At 35.2% G+C, this 23,428-nt stretch overlaps 1 protein-coding gene across 3 annotated transcripts in view; it reads right to left on the bottom strand.

The window, feature by feature from the left end:
• ZBTB20 (zinc finger and BTB domain containing 20) overlaps positions 1-23,428 on the bottom strand; it is an 808,814-nt gene that overhangs the window by 240,222 nt on the left and 545,164 nt on the right. For 2 of the 3 annotated variants that reach the window (XM_057544981.1, XM_057544982.1), the window contains one exon: positions 15,536-15,635. The exons of the other annotated variant lie outside the window; for it this stretch is intronic. The gene's annotated coding sequence lies outside the window, so the exon portion shown is untranslated. The remainder of the gene's footprint in view (positions 1-15,535; positions 15,636-23,428) is intronic. 3 annotated transcript variants of the gene reach the window in all.

Below are 23,428 nucleotides of genomic sequence, written 5' to 3'. Positions count from 1 at the left end.
TGCCAAATCTATTTAGCAGAATCTGCTTGGAATAATCTGTCCCTAGACCTGAGGATGTGCAGTGATTTTAAGCATTTTAAGCTAACGATAATGGTTAGTGCTGAGAACAGATGTACCTGGCTGTGATGTGATCTATTCCAGTAGGCTTTTATGAGCTGTTCATTCCTATTGACTTAGCATTTTATGTCTGTGTTTTTGCCTGGTGTGATGGTTGCATAGGGGTGTCATGTGTGTATTTTCCTGATGTGTGATGGCTGCACGGGGGGCTGTGTGTATTTTCTCAGTGCAGTGGCTACACAGGATGTTGTGTGTGTGTTTGCCTGGAGTTATAGCTGCACATGCTATTGTGTGACTCTTCCCCCCACCATTTGATGCCTGCTAGCAGGGTCCTATGTGTGTCTTTTTCCTAGTGCGATGGTTGCACTCGTTGCTCTTCTAATGATGGACATTTCTAGCAATTATCTATCTACAGGGTCCTGGGGAAAGAATTGCAGTAAAATCGATAAACAGTTCTAGACAGGGCCTTGTAAACATGAAATGACACCCCTGCATAAATGCCTTTTCCTACCATAGCATGTTAAAATCCAAGTGCTGTTACCTTATTGGCATTGGGATAAAATTTCTGTGGTCTCTCCATCTCTTTCATATATTGCAATCGTTTAGGGGAGTTTGAGATTAGTGCTGGTTGGAGGGCTTTTACACATGAATCTATCTAATGACATTTTTTACTACATTGTCCTACGCATTACTTCTTATACTCCATCCTGACTTGCTCTGGTATAACAGCTGATATTCTGAAAGTGAATATGCCTTTTATTTATTCCTGCAGTCTCACCAGGCCCTCCCCACATGCCCACTACCTCACACACACACAACCTCCTCCCTTACTGCTTTCTGGTCTCTGTATCCCTCCTGCGTTCACCAAATGGGACTGACAAAGAAAAGAACCAATGAGGTTAAAGTCTTTTGAAACCCCTGGAATACAGATGAGCTGGGAGGCATCTGGAAACAAAACCAGACACTTGAAATCAAAGAGACAAGTAAATTACTATCCTAATCTAGGAAGAATAACTAAAGGTGTCAGTGGGGTTCCATTGATAGCACTTGGCCCTGGGCCAGAATGCCAAAGGTTCAAACTCCATACCAGCTTTGGGCTCGGGCCCAAGACTTGCCACTGCAGGGTGCAGCAGCGTGTGCAGCAGTATTAAAGGTGTCAGCCTTCTGCAGAGAGGTTAAGTCCAAGTTCTTCTGCCTGCTTGTCATTATACCCCAGAGGGATGCAGAGATAACCCTCGCTTCCTCTCCAGTGCCTTTCTCAACAGGACAGGCTGTGGGGAGCTGCGCTCACCAGCAGTATTTACTAATATCAGTACTGTACAATTAATGAAATGCCCCTTTTCTGATAAGGCTGCTTGAAGAAATAAAGTACGTGCGAGAACATCCAACTGCCTCCCCCTTTCTCCCTCCAAAAAACCTGATGTCTGTCCTAAAGATTCTTCCATCAATGCAAAGAGCTAAGTTTGGAAACCTAAAACCACGTGTCTGAATGAAAGGAAATGTTTTCATTGGAACAGCTTACATGTCTGGTACACTTGCATAAAAACTATCGCGTAGCATTTTAGAGCTAAAATTGCTATAAAATGCTTAATACAGTAAGAATAATTATGAGATTTTGCACGCACAGCTGGTATACAACTAAAGTCTCAGCCACAGATTCAGTGGAGCATGGGAAACCATTTATAAAAATTCCTGGTATGCCAGTTTAACTCACCATCAACAGCCCATCAACACTCCCTCCATTCTTTAGGTGGATGGGGAAGATATTTACCTACCAAATGCTTTATTTCTCCTTTTATGGATGTCATTAATACTCGATTCAAGGAATTCTAGTCATTACTTGACAGTGGCAATATAAATAAATTGTAATAGGACACAAATGCCCTGAACACAAGGCTTTTCCATTGAGCACAGGAGTTACAAATACAGTAAACAATAAACCAAAACACCAAACTATTGTCTACCTGTAGTACCATCCCCCTTTTTCCTTCCTCTTTCTTCTATTCCCTCACTGCTTCTCATCTCCCCTCTCTTTCTCTAAGATTCAAATCCTTGAGTGACTTCCTAGGTATTCTGGAGGCCCGTGGTCACAGCCCACCTGGCCTTGTCTTCCCCTGGGTAACACCCCAAGGACGGAACTTCAGTTTCTCCTCAAATTATAATAGTTCTTTCTTCTCCATTCCCCTCAGCATCAGCTAACAATCACTTAAGAAGGAGCTAAAGTAATTTGGATGAGATGTTAATGGTTAATAATAATTTATTATTATAAATTATTATAATTCATTATTATATACATAATAATAATTTATTGTTACAATTTATTATTTATAAATTATAATAATAATAATAATTTATTATTATTTCTTGATAAAGATTGAATTAAAAGACAAGGAAGAACCTCTTTATTTTGGCTTTATAGGGTCTATGGAAAATGCCATAATAGGTGAGATGATTGTAGTCAAAGGCATTGCTGGATGCTTCATTGCATGGCCTTGGTTATAGAAAGAGAAGCCACAGTGGGTATATGGGAACCCTCAGGGAGACAGTCTGTGGACACAAAGGCAGCATAGTACAATATAAAATGAATTGGACCAGAATCAGGAAATCAAAATTTGAGTATCAGTAAACCTTGCCAACAAGTGTTTGGGTAAATCATTACACTCTCTTAGCTGAGAAACGAGGCCCTTGGATTAGAAAATCTCCGTGGCTCCTTCCAGCCCTGAAATGAAGATCATGTCATGGCTCTCTGACTGAAAATCAGTTGTTTCTCCTAGTTTAGCTGCTTCCTCCTGTTAAGAATTAGTGGCTCTCAATAAAAATGGCTGACATTCCACATGGAGCCATCTAACTAAAGGAGTGTTGATGTCCATAAATAAGTTTTAAGCTCTTTGCCTACTACCTGCATATACTACTTCTGAGCTGGCTCCTTTATGCTCTACAGATATTTTCTTAGCATTTTGTTTCTCATTTACTTAATCTGACAAACATTTAATGAACACTTTCTATATATGAAACACAGAGCTAGTCACTGAAGACAAGGCAGAACAGGACACCATCTTTGTAGCCTAAGAAGCACAAATGAGTCTACTATTCTTGTCCATTCTCTCTGTCTATCTCTCTTTCACTTCTGTGCATAAACATGTATACTTCTAAAACTATAAGAGTAGTATAGAAAAAATAAGGGGAATTAGACTTATCTAATCTGTGCTCAGTCCAAAGTACTGTTTATCTTCAGCAAAAGACGGATAATAATTGGTATTAAAAAATTAGAGTCATTCAAATATGCACTTCAATTGTATAAAGGGTATTTATCAACATGTATTTTGAGGTCACTGATGTACATTAAGAACAGCAATCTGGGTGGCAAGAAGATTATAAAGGCAAAACAATCCATCCTGTAGGATTCCTGATAAAATTGTAGGATAAAATTGGTGACTCTTTTAAATAGTCTCTGGGGAAGTTAAGAACACAGAATATTTTTGTTTAGTATTTTTTTTCTTCTGAGGATTTTGGGTTCTTATCCCTCCAAACTTTCTTCTTGAATTAATAATAATAACTGCCATTTATTGAGTGCATATTAAATTACAGGCACTTCCAATACAATATTGTATGATAAGAAAATAATTCTGCAATGTAGATATTATTACCCTCATTTTACCGATGTGAAAACTGAGGCTGAGGAGGGTGAAATAATTTGTCAAAGATAATACAGTGTGCAAAGTTGGGATTTAACCTCAGGTTTGTCTTTGTCTGTGAAACATAGCTCCATAAACGTGTCTTGGTTCTGCCAAATCTAACTATTTAAAAAATAAATAATCTTGTTTGAATGCTTTGTTAACAAACAAGGAAAACAACCTTCATATTCTTTCTTCACACTCATTCATTCCATTACATATAGTACAATGAAAACAGGAGATGGTTAAGATTTTTCTAAGATTTGGCTGCCTTTTCATATTTATCTGGACTGAGATGAATAATTAAGCTTGGGGCTCTCAATCAAAAGTAAAAGAATGAGCTATTTGCTATCTGAATAAATATTTGTTGTTAATTGATCAGACATGGATAAGGGGTGTTATTACAACTATATTTGTGAGATATGATTTACGTTGTTCTACTGCATATTACTCTGTGCTGTTTTTCATTTTCTTGCACTTTGGACTTTCTGTTTTGTTTTTATGAATTTAGTCACAGTTGGTTGTGTTTTGAACTTTGTAAAAATGTAATTCTAAGAAAATTAAAAAAAGAAAAAGAAAATATTTTCAAAATGATGTCAAAATCAAATCTACCCCTCACTAATTTGATTTGTAGGAAACGGAGAACAAAGTATTGAAAGCAGAATGCTTTTTAAATACATCCTAATCACTTCAATGTGCAAATGGATTGACTAAATCAGCGCATGCATTTAACACTTTGCACTTCAATTGTGTTTATTCATCTAAGTTCTATAGATAGCAATCCCATTTAAAAAAAGGAGATAAACTTCACTATAGTCAGTCATTCTATAGTTATCTGGGGAAAACTATCATTCTTAAATTCAAGCTTACCTCTCAAGTCCACTCACTTTTGGACTAATGCAGAAGATCATTAGTCCAAATAATACAAAATAATAGATAATTACTGCAGCTACTCAAGTTTTCCCAATTGACCCTATCTTTCCTATTCTTCTCTTCTGCTTTTAGTGGGTGAGTTGAGGGGGTGGGGTAGTAAAGCCACACAGTATGAAGCAGACAGAGTGAGTCCTGAGGAATGATGCTATGGGCTGGAGATGATACACAATCTAGGCTGGGATGGAGTTATGATGTCAGGGTTAACTTAGGGCTTGCTCTGGGACCACCTACACCAGAATCTCCTGAGGAACATGTTAAAAAGACATATTTCAGAGTCTCACCCCAGAGTAACTAAACTGAATGAGTGTCTCTTGAGGTGGAACTCAAAGATCTACATTTTTAACAAGCTTCCCAAGTAATTCTTATGCTACTGAAGCCCGAAAAGCACTGGCTTATGCACTTATGCAGTTCTCTGATTCTATATCCAGGGACAGCATCGCTAGTATACCTCTGTCCGTTCTGTCCCAGTTCTCAAGATGCATGTGCAAGTACACATAGCTGACCTGGGAGGCACAAATTGTAGTAATAATAGCTCAAGGGCTTAGCCAGGCATGGTGCTGTTTGATATGCAAGATCTCATCGGATCCCCACAAGGATTATGAGTTAAGTATTATTACTATTCCCATGTTTCAGATGAGGAAATTGAGATTCAGAGAGATGTAGTAACTTGTTGTGAGTGTCACATTAATTATTGCAAGAGCTCTTAAGCTTTAACTCTTTAACTCTTAGCCTTGTGGAAAAATATGTTCTTGAAAGATGTTTACTCCCAAAGATGTTCATGATTTGGTGATAACATCATTGTAAAAGAACTTACTTAAGTACTAGTAAAACTGGTTATATAATTAACCAATCATGGGTTAATGTATAATAACCTATACATAGGGTGTGAGCATTTGTAACCAAGTAACTCTTCCCTTAGGTTATTTGTATAGTTACTAAAATCATCTAAACTAAGTTGCTGATCTTTCATTAGTTCATTCAACAATCATGCACTTTGCCAGAACCTGAGGTGACAAGGATAAACAGGACAAGGCCTCTGCCTTCGTTAGGCTTACAGTTCAGTAAAAGAGATGAGCTTGTGTACAACTGGTTCTGGGTTAACTTGTAGTCAGTGGAGGCCTGAGCTGGAGAGAGAGTGGTCATTCTCCTGGCAGAAAGGAAAAAGGGTGCGGTCTGGAAATTTTTAGTTACTCCAGCACTATGCCATTGGCCAGTGTAAGGAATCCAGATTTTTTAAGATTACATTTTTACTTATACAGTTTTGTTAGAAAAAGGGCAGACTAAGTTACTTGTGTATTTTGGGCCGATAAAACTTTATGTGGTTCACTCTTTCTGGCATCCAACTGGGTTTCTTTTTTGGCTAAATTCTGGGTACAGAGCCAAGTTAGTTGTTATGTTTATTCATTCTTACACAGAGCAGCCGAGATTCTCCTCTTGAGATGGGTGCCTGATAAATGTTATCAGTAGTAGCTCATGCCACCCAATAAAAGTGACTCTATAGAGACATTGGCTGTGTCCTTTACTTCATTTTCATGTGTTTCAATTACTCAAAATGCTATTATTAGATTATGAAATTTTTACAATATGAGAAATTTAGGAGTTAAAAACAATTGAAAACATAAAGAGTGCTCTAGATTTCTTCCCTTGTGATAATCTCATATACATGTAAATGTGGTCTGAGCATATTAATGTCAGAGCTGATTGATGGACTAAAATAAATGCAGTTCTGCAATGTCAAAGTGCAGGCTGATAATCTAAGGCAAATGTACAAGAATCTAAAAAAGAGAAAGAAATTCTGGGAAACACTGGGCAATAGAAACTGTATGATATGATTCAGAAAATACATATATTTAATATGATTAAGATTCTACAAATTGATATCTCAAATACTTCAAAAGCTTAATAAATTGGAAAAGCAAAACATTTTAATCCCTTTATGAAGTGATAAATAGTAGACATGCGTTCTTTTCTTAAATTGAATTATTATCAGAGTTGGAATTATTTTTATTTAGATTATTTGCTGTTTGCTTAAAAATTTTACTTTTCTAATCATTAGAGTATTTTTAGAATATTTAGAAAGTTTAAGAAAAAGAAGAAATAAAATATCACTTAATTTCATCATACAGAGGTACTAGTACTATTCATATTCTAATGTATTTCCTTTGATTGTAACCAAATATATTTTTGGTTACATTCATTTTTCTAATTTGGGATCATTTTGGGATCATGTTAGGTATACAAGTTTCTTTTGGATCAGGTATTTTCAGTTACAATGTTTCATGAACAATTCCTAGTAAAATAATTACTTAAAATATCTTTAACAACTATGTAGTTAATAATTATTATATAATAATATATGTATGTTCCATAATTTGCTTAATAATTTCTTTGATTAAATATTTAAGATCTTCTCTTCTTTCACTTTTATAAATGACATTGTGATGAACAAGTCTTTGTATACAAATCTTTGTCTGAGTTTCTGGTTCCTATAGATAGATTCCTAGAAATCAAATGACTGGGCCAAAAGACACATTTTTAAAGAAAGGTTCTTGATAATGTAATGCCATATTACTTTGCAGAATTTCATGTTAACACATGCCCCCTCATCACTATTATATGAATGACAGTTTTACTGAACATTTATCAGCATTGAGGATTATTATTTTTATAAATAATGTCTTTGAGTGTTAGTGAGTTGAAATACTTTTTCATATGTTTATCAGACATTTGTATTTCCTCTTTCAAAATTTTTCTTTTTATAATCTTTTTAGATTTTTTTGAACAAATATACATCTCAGTACCTTCATATCTTTTGCTTCCACTTGATCTCTAGAGTATCACTATACTCCAGACTCTCCTTACCTAATCCTGAACCTTGGCATAATGTCTGCCTAGTCTGTAGTTCAAATTTCTTCCATTCTTATCCATTCTGTACACTACTACCTAACAGTATTTTGAAAATACTGCTTTTGTCATGTCAGTCCTGATCAAGAACCTACAGTAACTTCCAGTTATGTATCTATTGGCTAAATTCAACTGCCTTCTTCAGGGGAAAATTAATCCCGTTCTTGGATATCTCCTTATGAATTCTGTTGATTAACTTAGGTTATTGATGTATGGAACTTACATGCAGTTAAGTTTTTATATATGAGTTTTTATATGTGTGTATTTATATACAATAGAGAGAGACACACACACGATATTGATACTAGACATGAGCACTGGAAGGGGATTTACAGAGCATCAAACCCAACTCTTTACATTTATGAATGAAGAAACTGACTCAAAGAGTTCAACAAATTACCCAAAGTCATAGAGCTAGTTAAATGATAGAACTGGGACTAGAAATCAAGTCTCCTGATTCCCAGTTCAATGCCTTTTAAATAGGGAATAATAAAAAATCATTTTTACAATTTAAAGAATAGAAACAGCTAGGAAAACTATTTAATTTCAGACTGATCTTATGTATAAAAGATTGTTAAAATCATGTCACATAGAAGGCTTTAGTGTTCTTACAAACATGAATAATACGTACTTATAAATTGATCAAAGTGTCATTACAATTTTCACAAAATTTGCACATCAGCAAATGACCCAGTTTATGCTAGTTTGCTTTCTTCTTGTTAATCTACATTGTTTTATTTAATCTGCTTTGCTACAATAGAAGCATGGTATTTTTATTCTAGCATGTTGCAGATCATCATTAAGTTTCTTGGTAAGATCTAGTGGTATTCAATAGAAAATCCAATTTGCCTAGCAACTTCTATAAAGAATTTCCTTTAACAATAATTGGGGATTTTAAGAACTACCCTTAAAAAATAACTATTTCAAAATTCCTCTATTTAAATAGTAAACAACATGAACTATTTTGTAAGAAAATGGGCTGTGAGACTGGGAGTTGCCAAATATACTAATTATTTATAGGGATAGGGTAGGGCACAAGGGGCCAATGTGGGAATAGCTATGAATTGAACTAACTTGGATAGGCGCTCATTGACTATAAAGCGTTGATTCACAAAGCATGTGTTTGCCCAACAAAAGTACTGACAGAAAGAGTGTTTATTAAATCATATGGCAGTGCCACAGTTACAGAATCCAAGGTTTAAATGAATAGGTGGGTCATCCAGCAGTAGAGGGAGACTAAAGAGATCTTAGCTATGTTTTCTTTCTCTGTGTACATGTGTGTGCACACAAAATAGGTCTATTCATTTCATACGCAACAAACATCTATTAAGCACCTACTTTGTGCTAGAAGCTATTACCAAAATAAATGATCCAGCTTTTTGTGATTATCCTCTCCACAGCTGTATCATAGAGAGGCATAATAATCTATACCTGACTAATGCATTATCACAAAAACTGAGAAAGTGGGTAGGAGGAGAGGATTGAAGGAGCGGCATCCTAAATTTCTCATTTTATACAGCATACAATTTCATTAATGTTGATAATTTAAAAAACTAGGTCTAAATATTTTTTAAAAAATAACAGTAATCATTACTAGAAGAATAAACTGTGCTTTAAAACTCCCAAATTGCTAGATTGATAACAAACAAATAATATAGTCATACACCAAAAGAGAAAAAGAGAGAGAGAGAGGGCCAAGGATGCAGAAAAACATAGAAAGTAGTAAATAAAGTTTCTGAGATAGTACCAGATATATTTTTTACAACAATAAATATTAAGTTAATTAGTTTATTATTAAAATAAACACTATAACATAGGCTTAAAAAACCCACAAAATCTAACCATAGGATAGTACTTTAAGAATACTAGTTTTGGTAGTGTAGAAAACTGAGTTCAAATATTACTTCTGCCATTTACTAGTCATAACCTCTTTCCTAAGAGGGAATTTATTTAGCTTGTTTATATCAATTTCCTAGTTTATAAAATGTAAATAAAAATAACTGATTATAGAGAGAATTGAATAAAATAGTATCTATAAAGTTCAGTGCCCAGCACCATTAAACATTCAATAATAATAACTATTATTTATAATATTTGTTTTAAAATGATGTATCTAAATGAAAGAGAGGTAAAAATCACAGGAGTGTTGTCCAAGATATACTGATAACTGAAAAAACTGATACAATACAAAATGAATAAAACTAAAGAGGCAGAGTGAGACTTAAAAAGAAAGTAATCATTTCTGCAAAGAAAAAAGCAGTGAGGAGGGCTGAAGCCATAAGCCTACTGAAATCTGGATCCATAAGCACATAGAGGTAGCTGGGAGTCTAGGTCTTTGAAGTAATGGGGCCAAAAAGTTTCCATATGAAATGGTGGATCTAAGTCTGTCTTACTACTTCAACAAGAGTCTACACAAAGTATGGCCAACTGCTGCCTGGGGCAATAGCTTATATAGAGCTGAAGGCACTGAAAGGTGGAAGGATGAAGATACAGCCTCAGCCTTGAGATCAAATATTCCTAAAGGTAAGCTGAAAGGACACTTTTGTAAGATTTGGATTAGGACTAGAAAGCCAGGAATGCAGATAGGGGCAACTGGAAAACCATTAGTCAGGGAGGTATGAAAAAATTACAAGAGAGAGAGAGAGAGAGAGAGAGAGCGCTTACCAACAGGCAAGACGAAACAGCCTTATGACCCACATTAACCTGCAAAACAAAATTCTAAAACATAGCAAGGTAGGTTTATTCCTAGGTATTTTATTCTTTTTGACGTGATGGTAAATGGGATTGTTTCCTTAATTTCTCTTTCTGATCTTTCATTGTTAGTGTATAGGAATGCAAAACAACCACAAAATTAATAATTAGAACATTCACTCCAGATAAATTTGATTTTATAGAACTGTCTGACAATGACCTCAAAATGAGTATATTTGCAATGTTCAGAGATAAATAAAAGAATCATACCTGTAAAAAGAACAAGAAATTATTAAAAAAAAATAGAGAAGATAAGAATAGATGAATAAAAATCAATCAGAAATCTTAAAAATGAAAAAAAATGTTCACTGACATAAAAATGCAATAGATGGGATAATTTAAGATTGGGCTGTTTCAAGGAGAGGATTAAGTGAGTTGGAAAGTGATATTAAGGAATTCACTCAGGAAAAAAAAATTGCGGAAAGTAAAATATGCTTTTAGAAAATGAAAAAGCGGTTGAGATATGGTAAATTGACTGGGAAACACCAAAATGTAGCTATAAAAATCCCAGAAGAATAAAATGAAGGTAATGACAAATATACAATAAAAGAAAAAAAATAGCTGAGAATTTTCCAGAATTAGTCTTGAGATTAGAAAATATATCCTTAGTTCATGACTGATAATTTAAATAAATTCACATCTAAACACATTTCAGAGAAACTATAAGATATTAAGGATATAGAAAAACTCTAATAAGTTACCAGAGAGAAAAGGCAGAGTACTTAAAAAGAGATGAAAAACAGATCGATAGCGGACTTTTCTTAAGTAATGATAGTTGACAGAACAATAGTCTAAGATATGATTGAGTAATACCTTCAAATGCTGAGCAAAAACACCCAGCTAAATTGTTATTTAAGGTAAAAGATAAAATAAAGACATTTTTAGGTATACATAAAGAGTGTACTACCCAGGGCCCTCCCTAAACAATTACAGAAAGATGTAATTCAACAAGAAGGAAAGTAAATCCAGAAAGGAAGCTATAGAATCCACAAATAATGGTGCACATAGTAGTAACTAAAACTGAGTAAATACAATAAAGTGTTGATTATAAAAATAAATGATAATTATTTTTGGACATGTTTAAAACAAATAAGTAAAACTAAAACTCTATTCAACAATTACAATAATAAGAATGATACTCAAGAAGTAGACAAAACATGCTAGACATCTTTTTTTTTTTTTTTTTTTTTACATTAAGGACAAAGCCAGAAATACTAAGAAGTGGATCTTATTTTTTATTAGAAAAATATGTAGTTAGGTATACATATAAAAATTTTAGTATGAGCACTAAAGAAAAAGATAAGCCACCTATGGACTTCAAGCCCAGCAGTAAAATCCATGTACTAAAAAGAATAAAACATTTTTTTCAATCAAAGTTATATGAAACACATCTTATTATAGTGCAATTAAATTCAGAATCAGTAATAAAAATAGAGCAAATATATGTTTAGAAAATAGAAATGTACACTTTTTAATTTTTGGCTGCACTGAGAGGCATACAGGATCTTAGTTCCCCTACCAGGGATCGAATCCACGCCCCCTGCAGTGGAAGAACAGAGTCTTAATCACTGGTCCACCAGGGAAGTCCATAGAAACATACACTTCTAAATAACTTAAGGGTTAAAAATAAATCAAAAGAGACTTACAAAATATTTAAAATTGAACAAAACTACATATCAACACATGCTATACAGCTAATGAGAAACTTGCTACGCAGCTAATGAGAAACCTGAATGAGAATTTAGAGACCGATTTATTTTGAAAAACAATAAGAAGTATTAAAATTAAATGAGTAATAATTCAACTCAGGAATCTAGAAAAAATGATCTAAATAATAAAGTAGAGTGAAAAAAATAATGTTGACAAAAGCAGAAAGTAATGATATAGAATACAAAGACAATAAAATAGATAGGCAAAATCAAAAGCCAATTTTTGAAAAAAGTTAATGAAACAGAAAAATGTCTAACAGCTAGTAAGAGAAGAGAAGAGGCTAACATAAATAATTTTAGGAATAAGGGGACATAATTAAAGATAAAATTAAAAATCATAAGACTTTATGAAGAGCTTTGTGCAAATAAATTTAAAAGTGTAGATTAACTGTTAATTGTATATTTTCCAAAAACAACTTCTTAAAATTGACTTAAGAAGAAATATAACCCTTGAATAAACCAATAGCCATGGAAGAAAAGGAACTGATGATAATCAAAAGTCCACCCTACACTACCTACCCCTTACTAACCGAAAATAACAGGTCCAGATGATTTTAGAGGCAAATTTAACCAAATCTTCAGAATAGGTAATCTGTATAATATAAAAACTATTTCAGAAATAGAAAAAAAAATAAGAAAGAAATGTTGCTCAACTTATTTTATGAGGTTAGTATCACCATGACACCAAAACTCTGCAACAACAGTTTTAAGAAAAGAAAATTAAAGACTAATCTCCCCATGCAAACATATTATTAAACTATCAGCAAATTAAAGTCAAGAGTGGATTTAAAAAACACAACAGGACCAAGTAAAGTTTTTTTGCAGGAATGTAAGAAGTGTTTACTATCAAGAAATGTATTAATATCACATAAAATATTAACATATTAATGGGAAATTTTAATCATATTATTGATGCAGAAAATGCATTATATGAAATTCAACTAGTATTCTTGATTAAAAATGCTTAGCAAACTTTAAATAGATGATGGGAACTTTCTTACAATAATTTTGATTTATCAAAATCCTAAGCAAATACCACATTTCCAAAGCATTTCCATTAAAGAAAGAAACAGAGCATTCCGAACATCATTGCTTCTACTCCATGCTATATAGAGGTCTCAGTAATGCAATATGACAGGAAAAAGAAATTGAACATTTAAGAATTGAAAGTTAAGAGACAAGTTGGAATTATTTACTGATGATATACATGTCTATGTAGAAAACCTAAGAGAATTTCAGTTTAGCCAGTGGAACTAATAAGAGAGTTCAGCAAAGTTGCTGAGTATACACCAATAATAACCAATAAACAATACAGTGGAAAACAGATTCTATACATAATATCATGAAAACTAAGTTATATGAGAGGAACTCTAACAAAACAGGTTCAAGCGAGACCTTTATGGTGAAAATTATAAAACATTATTAAAGAACTTGAAGGAAGAGCTGATTAAGTAGAGGAGTATAGTCTTAATGTCAGAAAGACACAGTGTTATAAGAATATCGATTCTCCTCCAGATTATTCTCTAAAGTTAATGTAAATACAAACAAAATTCAGCAGGGTTTTTGCCAAATTTGACTGACTAACCCTAAAATTCATATTGAATAGCAAAAGGCCAAGAAGAGCCAAGAGAACTTTAAAGAAGAACGATGTAGAGAGATTTACCTTACCAAATAACAAGAATATTACAAAGCTATGGTAATTAAGGCACTTTTGTGTTAGCACAAGAATAGAGAAACAGTCCACTGGATAAAGATCCTAAATAAACAGATTTGATGCAGGCGAAAGATGGCATTACAAATTAGTGGGTAAGGATGACTAATTTGTTAAATGGTGCTGGGATAATTGGGTTATCCACATGGAAAAAGAATAAAATATGATGCATGTAAGATACTATATACAAAAATAAATGCCAAGAAGATTAGAGATCTAAATGTAAAAGGCAAAACTTTAAAACTGTTAGAAGAAAATATAGGAAGGTTTCTTAAGGATCTTGTCAAATGGAAGGATTTTTTAAAATGACATAAGAGCACAAACCATAAAGGAAAATATCAATAAATTTAACTGCATTAAAATTAGAAACTCTTAAAAATAAATGCTACTACAGACACAGTTAAAAGAGAAACTGAAAATTGGGAAAGGACATTTGCAGTCTATATTGCCCAAAGGATGAGAATCCAGAATATTACAACCACCACCAAAACCAAAACCAAAAGCCGTGCAAAACAACAATAGCAAAACAAATACCCCAATAAAAACATGGGTGAAGATACAAATAGGCAACACACATGAGGAAATCCCAGTGGTTTATAAGTGAAAAAAATTTTAAACGATATATTATTCAATCCCCCTCAGTCTGACAAAAATGTAAAAACTTTGGCCATTCCAAAATGTTGTGAAGCATGTGGAGAAGATCTCATAGATTGCTAATGAGAATGTAAATTGGTACTACCATTTTAAAGAGAGAAATTTTATAGTTCTTAGTAAAGTTAGTAAAGTTTAATTTAAAAAATAAAAAATATATAATAAAAATTTCAAAATGCATTATTTCTTACAGTTTAGCATTTCCTCCTCTGTGTACAAACACGTACAAAAATGTTAACTACAATTTTGGTGGTGATTGGGAAATACTGGAAATAATGTCTAACAATCAGAGACTCAGATTTTAGTGATACATACAGTAGAACGCATTTTATGTAAGTCATAATACATGGCTTATGTAAAGCTAATTCATGATGATAGAGATCAGAAGAGCTTTGCTTGTTTTTAACGTTTTGTTAAAGTTTTGGAGGATATCGCCTATAAAGGGGCATGAGGGATTCTTCCTAGGTGTTGTGAATGTTTTGTATATCTTGGATTGAATATTGTCGCATGGATGTATACTTACATAGAAGTTCATCAAGCTATACACTTAATTTGTGTACTTCACTATATATAACTTAGAATAACATACAATAAAAAACAGGTTGGGAAAAAAATTTTCCACATTGATTGAGGTTTGTTTTACTTGGGTGCTGGATTCTTGTATGTTCACATTATTCTTTATACTTTTATATTCTTGAAATATTTTACATTAAAAAATTGATAAGACAAAGACTACTGCGTTTCCTAACTAGAATTAATCAAGGTAAAAGAAAGCACTAGTGTCATCTTCTCCTCTTCACTGTCCCTGACACTAGGTCCAACTATTCCAGGAATCAATAAACACTTCACAGCCAGACATACTTACAAAGCGATCATTCTGTTGAATCAAAAGCAAAACTTTCAATTCATTTCTTGACTATGTGTAGAATCTAGGCTTTCTTAAGTGAACGACCAGCAGTATGTATTGTTGATGCGATGCTACTAATGCACAAAGATCATTCATCCATTTAGGTTTTTCAACTGATGAAGTACGGGATGCATTGCCAAGGATTTTTTTGATGTGAATCAACAGGTGGTTTGGCATCAATATTGCTATTTGTTTCTGGGCTTCACCTCTGGTTTCAGAAAAGAAAAAGAGACGATACCTTTTCAATGCTGTATTTCAAGTCAACCATATGGAAAGCAAGGTTTTATTCCAGCCAATTCTCTTTCTCTCAGATCGTGGAGGAAAAGTGCCAGCCACTGCTACTCTCGCCACCAGCCATGGTACAGATGTTTGGAAAAGGCAAAAATAGAGAAATGAAACAAAAAGAAAACCCTCAAAAATAAGTTTTGCATAAGTGAAAAATAGAGTATATAATTATCATAGCTGCAAAAAGGTAAATGCATTTTGTATTTTTTTCCCTTGTGTTAAACTGAAAGAACCAAAACAAACAAAAACATTGATGTTTTAACTTAATGTTTTGTTGAAACTGACGATTACGAAGACCAACTCAAACGTGGCTAAAAGTGGGAATAAAAAACAGATTTCTTTTAATCTGATAAAAGATTTTTTATCTCCAAGAATGTTAGAATGTGACCTACTTAAATGAATATTTATTAAAGGAATAATTATAGACCCATTTAAAAATACATGTTTTCAGGTGCCAAAATGGGAATGTAGAAGTGTTTCTTTGAAATCTTGTAGGAGAAAAGAAATAATTGAAATTATAATGGTTCCTTATACGACTCAGATAAAATACAGCTTGGGAAGAAATGTCTCCATACTGTTCACATGTACGTCCCTGAGTTGGCTTAGCCAATTCATAGACCTGGTTTTTCCAAAAGCAAATGTCCTATTAGATTTAAGCACATCGATGTAAATTACTCTTTGTTTAAAAGAAAGTTTTAAAAAAAATAATGTAATTTCTGAGAGAATATTGCCTGAATTGAAAGTTAGACCTCGATTTAGGCCTAGCTCTGCCACAATCTTGATGTGTACCTTTGTTCCTCTTATAACTGAGATGTTTGGGTCTCAGTATCCACATCTGTAAAGTGGGAGTGTGACACAAAGACAAAGCCCTCTCATTTAGCTCCTTTCCAGCCCCACCATTCTATGAATCTAATGAAATTACTCCTGCATGAGAGTTTTTCTTTACTTTCTTCCTTTCTTAAAATAGACAATCAAATAAGTAAATATATATTAAAAGCACATACACTAATCATCTATCCCTCTGAATACGAAGAGAGAACATTTGTTTTTGTTGCCATTATCTACTCCCTAATGTGTATTTAAAAAGAGAGCTCCCACAAAAAAGATTTTTATTTTTTCCTGAATCAAAAATAGCATATCATTTCTTTGCCATTTACGTTCTATTAAGAAAGAAAACAGAAAATCATTATAGAAATCATATTAGGAACTTTAAGAAGGAAGGAAAGAGTCACTAAAATTCCATTTAAAATTCAAATGGTTCATTTACATGTTTTCTTTGACAGAAGATATCATTGCCACCTCAAACTCCCTTCACTTCCTTTTCCAGGGGCAATATCCTTAACTGTGCAAACCAGGACCCTTGTCACACACCTTTCCCACCTGTCTTCTGAGGTAACAAAGCTGCGGTATAGATTACAGCCTGAGATACTTGGGATGGGAGTAAAACATTTCATCTGGGAGACAGTACTGTGATACATTTGCCAAATCTAGAAGAAAGTTAAGCCCCATCACTACTTTGGCAAGAAATTTCGGTTCTCATGGCTGAACAATGATCATCATTTTTACACAAGACTTTTAAAAATGAAAGCACCTGGGGCGCCAGAAAGAAAATAAGTCTAAGAATGCAATTTTTTCTGTCAATATTTAAACCAGATAAGACACTATCAATGCACCCTTAACCAAGGGTCTGAAAAGAATTCAGGGCACCTGACACCTTGGTGAATAAGAGAAGCTCAGCTTTATGAAAAGGCCAAAGTCTTTGGGGGCGAAAGCTCCATTGTTCCAAGTACTGATCTGCCTAAGACACCAGCAGAGGCAGAATGCTTGGAGGCAATAGGCAAGGCTCCTGTTACAGGCTCCAGCTCTGGTGTATATGCTGATAAGCCTGGGACCCACCAGATGCACACTCAGGAAACACCAAGGGTGGGTCCCCTTGGGAGCGGAGGGCTCCTCAAGCAGGAAGGCGAGAGTCTGAAGTTGCACAGTGTCTGAGCACTCCCTACTGGCTGCTGAGGTTGGAGATGAACCGGTGGTTTCTGAGTAAGGGCTGTCCCAGGTTTCTGTGAGGAGGCTGATGGACGTACCTCATTTTCTAGGGGATAAGGGCGTGGCTCTGATTAGGTTTAGATTGCTCCAGATGTCATGCTGAATGAGGAGGAGGTGAGGAAAGGCTACGGATAGGAGGAACTCCAAGAACTGGCAAAAACTGTGTAAAACTGGTATATAATTTTCATTACCTCTTCCAGCTACAGTATTCCGCCCTTATCTGAGGGGGATAGGTTCCAAGAACCCCAGTGGATGCCTGAAACTACAGATAGTGCCAAACCCCATATACACTATATTTTTTGCTATACATACATACCTATGATAAGCCAGACACAGTAAGAGGTTAACAACAACTAATAATAAAATAGAACAAATATAACAATATACTGTAATAAAAGTTATGTGAATGTGGTCTCTCTGTCTCTGACTCAAGATATCTTTTTGTACAAATTTAATGACTTTTCCATCTTAACTGAGCACTTATCATGCACTGTGGCCATAGCTATTGCAGTTTGAGGTGTGACAGCAAAACTAGCATGAATTTCTTTTTCCTTCTTCACCATTTCATGGATGGAAGATTCGTTCTTACCAGAGATCTTAGCAACCTCAGCACACGATTTTTTTTCATAAGTTGAGAACTTTCACCTTTTCAACTAAAGGAAACACTTCACAGCTTCTCTTTGGCATATCCGATTTGCCAGCATCACTGCTCTTGTGCTCTGGGGCCATTATTAAGTAAAATAGGGTGACTTGAACACAAGCAGTGCCGACTCAGTGGATCTGATAACTGAGCCTCCTACTAAGTGACTAACTGACTCCTACTAAGTGACTGCGCAGTAGGATACACTGGACAAAGGGATGATTCACATCCCAGGTGGAATGGTGTGAGAGTTCATCATGCTACCCAGAACGGTGCACAATTTAAAACGAATGAACTGTTTATTTCTGAAATTTTCCATTTACTATTTTCATATTGCAGTTGACTGTCGGTAACTGAAACCAGGGAAGGTGAAACCGTGAATAAGGGGGGACTTCTGTATTAACGTTTTATAAAGTATATACAGACCTGTGTACGCACACGTGTGTGTTTGGGGTGAAGAGGGTGCGGGAGGAAATGAATTTCTATGTGGCTCATTTTATCGCAGCAACAGGAATCCTTGGGACAGTCCAATGTGCTTATACTATTTACGTTTTACCAGAAAAATCCCATCCATAAACTTGATGAAACTGCCTGGTGTGTTCACTATACCGCTGCACTTAAGCCCTAGACAGGTGGTCCCAAGCCTGGGGCAACAATATGCTAGTCCCCAATGCTCTGCTCTGTTTGGGTTCTTCTGTATAATAAGATGAAGGTCAAAATGGCAGCCTGCTAAAAGCAGAAGCATTTCAGTTGCAGGAATAACTTGCTTGTCATCAATTTGTTAATGCAATAGTCAAACATTTCTTTGACATGTACAGTATCAACTAACTTCAACAGATAAAGGGTCTAGAACAGGAAGATGCTGCAGATGCTTTAGCTCGGAGGAAGGCTTAGCAGAGCCAAAACGTCAGCAGGGCCTGTTTGTTCCATACTTTCCACCGGGCTCTGTGAAAGAAATGTTAGATTACTGCAATGACAAGTTTGTGACAAGCAAGTCATTTGTGCAACTGGTGCGCTCCTGTTTTTATCTGTTTACCATTCAGACTTGTGAATGCCATTTCAAGCACTTACAGGATTTCTGGCTCCCATTAAGGGGAAATGGTTTCTCCATGTTTAGAATTTTCTGCCTCAAAGAGAATTACTAAGCAATTATTTATCCCTGTGGTCACAGTGTCACACAAAAGCACTCTTGTGTTGTTTAGTCGGACTGAATCATGAAATGGAGTCCTGGGGACTGGATAGCTTGGAGCATCAGAAATTTCTCATCTAGTTTATTGGAATGACTACAAAGTAAGTCTGTAAGAGTCAATAAAATTGTGGCCAGCTTGAAATACCTTGCTCTTTTGCTCTGGGATCATATATCAAGGCCATATGTTTTAAGGCACATAAACTCACTTCTAATGAGTAGATCCTGAGAAACCAAGGCCTATGTCACAGACACTGATGTGATCTAACATATGATAGTTATGGTGACAAGGACTGCTTTAACTGTTGAGAAGGGGATTTACATGGCCTTCTCCCTGTGTTCTGTGGGTAATCAAAGGCCCATGCAGAAAACATTTTAAGTGTGTGGTAAAAGGTAATATCATAATCTAAAATTAACACTTGGGATCATCCTTCCTAGGCTGACTTTTGCATAGTAAATGGCAGATTTTGGATCAAGAATTCAAGATTGTCTCATGGGATTCTTCACCTGAGATTGCTGAGTGAATTTTCGTGAGTCATTTTAACCTCCTGGGAGGAGGGTACAAAATAATAATACCTGTTTCTTGTTTACCTGACATGAATGGTCTCAGGGTCAATGTTATAAAACATGAAGAATGCCTTCAGAACTCACGAACAATATTTCCTAAAAGTCATGTATTCTTTTTATGATTTAAATTTTTTGTCCATTATTGGTACTGGATTTATAAATGATTCTAGGTATACCTCTTAAAGAGGTATACCCCTTAAAGAACATGGAAGCATGAAGTTTTGAAGCAGGGAGACAGACGCTCACAATATCTAGGGAAGCAAGTCAAAGCTGGAACAGAGGTTGGAATGTTAAGAACCAGCCAGAAAGTGATGATGTAAAATGAGGCAGAGCTTGGTATGGTGACTAGAGAATGTTACAGAAATGTATATTTGTCCCTGCTGAATAAAAATTTTATTGTTATTAATCATTTGCCAGACACTACATGCATTACACAATTTACGTGTCTAATACAATCTTTATAACAGCTCTGTGGTGCGCGTATTATCAATTTTTTTTCACCTGTGGAGACTAAAACTTATAGAAATTTAAATACTTCACCATAAATCTGTAAGTAGCAAAGGTTTGAAACTATTTTCCCTTAATCCAAAGCCCTGATACTCTTGACCACTGAAGAACTGAAGTCACTTCCACTGCCTTCAGAAGACTTTTCTCTCTAGTTTACTGGGAAACATTTTAATCTGAAAATGTAGATATTTGAGAATTTGATACAAAAGGCCTGGTGAAAATATTCTGGCTCTAGCTGTGTTGCCACCCTTCTTAGGCCTCTGGGAAAGCTGAGCTTCATCAAGATGTCGTTCCTCTTGCCTCGGCCTGACCTATTCTGGCTTTAACACACTGGGGAAGAGGTGAAAGGGATTCTAACCGAATCACGTACCTTTGTGCAGTGAATGCAGGGTGTTTGGCTGCTTCTCCCTGTGTCCATGCCGACTCCTTTCTCTCTCTTCATGTGTATAGCCTTTAGTTCACCCTACTCTTTGCTCCTATGTTACCTCCAGGGAGCCTTCTTTTGTCACTTGTCTGCTATTGTTTTTAGATGGGGGAAGGGGCAGACATCTTTCTTACCATGACAAGGATTACTGAAACAGTCTAAACTTCAAACTTTGCACAGAATGTATCCTTTGTTCAGTCTTCTGCTTTGTTTCTCTTTAATGATAGCTTTGCCACAGGTTCTTCCTATGTAACTCAGAGCTATGCAAATCAAACTGGTAAGCAAGACTTTGCAGCTGTTCTATCTTAAAATGATATGTGTCCAAGAGGTGGAGGCCTGAGTGAGGCATATCTTCTGAATATTACATGTCTAATGGCTGCTTTCCTTGCATGAGTAGCAAAAAATGAGCTCAGTGAGACTCCTGGGTCTCTTTTTAGTGTGTGCTCAGGGTGGATCCCAAGAGGTTTTAGCTTACACAAACGTTTTGTTTCATGATATTTCTACTTTTTAAAAAATAAAAAAAAAAATTACTTCTAGGGGTTTCCCCAAGCACAAGATTCTCACTTAAAAGTTACTCAAAAAGACACCATGCATCATGCAGAATCATAAAATCACAGGGCAGTGTGTAAAGGACCCTAAAACCCTGTGGTCTGAGTCTTGATCTGGTGTCTGAGTTTGCTCGCTGCAGTCATTCAGCCTCTGCTGCACACCACCAGGGGCATGTTGCTTTCAACCTCACAGACAACCCAGTCCTGCTCTAGGACACTTCTATTTGTACAAAATGTTCTTCCTTATATTAAACCTTAACATATCTTTCTAAAATTCCCCATCATGGCCTCTCGTTCTTTTTTACCACACTTTTCAATCCTGAGAGCTTCAGGGAATTAATAGTTTAATGGCTCATTTAGTGACAATTCTTATGCATTTCATATACCAACAAAGGGTTTAGATTGTCTTGCCTTGTCCCTCTTCCCTCACCACACATAAGTTAAATTCCCATTCTACCCCTCTGACAACTCTGGGAAGAATGAGAGTCAGTTAGTCTACCCAGTTTTTTCGTTTCCATTTGGATGTAGATAACACGTGTGACAAAGCATTCTTAATCTCTTCGATTTTCTGTCCTACTCTGTGGAAGTTTTGCTAGACAACCTCAGGCAGGCTTGACAGCTATAGCTATTCATAGGGTGACCACACAGTTTACTGTCCAAATGGGGACACTTTTTGAGGGTGAAAGGACCCTATAAATAATACCAAGACCACAGGCAAAACCCAGAAATATCCCAGGCAAATCTGTACAATACTTTTCATCTACCTTTACTCCAACACCCATCTCTTCGCACCTTAGTTCTCTGTTTCCAAGTCTGCTTCTCCCAACAGTCTGTGAGCACTCTTTAGTGATGGACACATTTATCTGTGTACCTCTAGTTCCTAGAAGAGTACTTCGCAAGTAGGAAGAGCTTGGTGTATATATATTTTTAAATGAGGATATACTTTTTCCTACTTGTTTACTGTGGACTTCTCCCCTTATTTTTATAAGCAAATTCCACCAACACATGTTGGCTTCATATTTTTGGAGATGAATCAAAAATACTTAGTGTCATAGGAGGGGAATGATTTAAGTTTAATAGAAATGAGTTTGACTTTGAATATTGAGAGCAACAGGCAGAGAGTGAAATGTGCTAACTTTTCCACTAAAAGTCTACTGTACCTCTTTACAGAACACTGAAAATATGTTCTAATCTCTTTGTTCACAAGTAATTTTTTTCAGCAGCTGTACCCACAATTCCAAGTTTGTAGGAAATCAATTATTATAGGCAATGATGGTAATATAGTGTGACGGTTACATATATGTGATCATATGGAACAAAGGGTAACATAGTGTGATTCCTGAGAATTCTCCACTAAAACATTGGTGGCACTTCTGTTGCTTTCACCTTGGCCAACCATATTTAGCAGTCCTGGTGGCTTTTAGTAGTGTTTGCTTCTGAATAACAGTGGTTTTTAAAATGACAGAGAAGAAGAAAGTCCTGAAAAATGAGAATCACCTTGAGAAGTCATTGCTTCCTTTCATCCTGACACATTTAAACCATTCCATAAAGATGTGGGTCTATCCTGTTTAGGTTAAAGAGCTTCAGAGAAGACAAACCCAGAACTTCCCTTTCAGTGTTTAGAAGCCTCACTATCAAGAGCTTACCTCATTATCAAACCTCAAGATTTTCTGTTGCAGTGTAAGCCTATTTCATCACTATGGGGCCTCAGTGAAGAAAAGAAAGTCTCATTTCTTACTTCCCATAACTTGCTTAAAAGTTAATCTTAGATCACTATCTCAATCTTCTTTTTTTTTTCTGTTAGGACGAAAAAACTCAATGGTTTGACTTTTCCTTAAAGACTTTTTTTTCAGAATTTGATTTTATTTTTTAAAGTTAATTTTTATTGTAGTATAGTTGATTTATAATTTTTTAAAACATCTTTATTG

Source organism: Balaenoptera acutorostrata, chromosome 4, assembly GCF_949987535.1.
Source record: "Balaenoptera acutorostrata chromosome 4, mBalAcu1.1, whole genome shotgun sequence".
NCBI lineage: Eukaryota > Metazoa > Chordata > Mammalia > Artiodactyla > Balaenopteridae > Balaenoptera > Balaenoptera acutorostrata.
The sequence above is the reverse complement of the archived record's forward strand: the minus strand, read 5'-3'. Positions and strand labels throughout refer to the sequence as shown.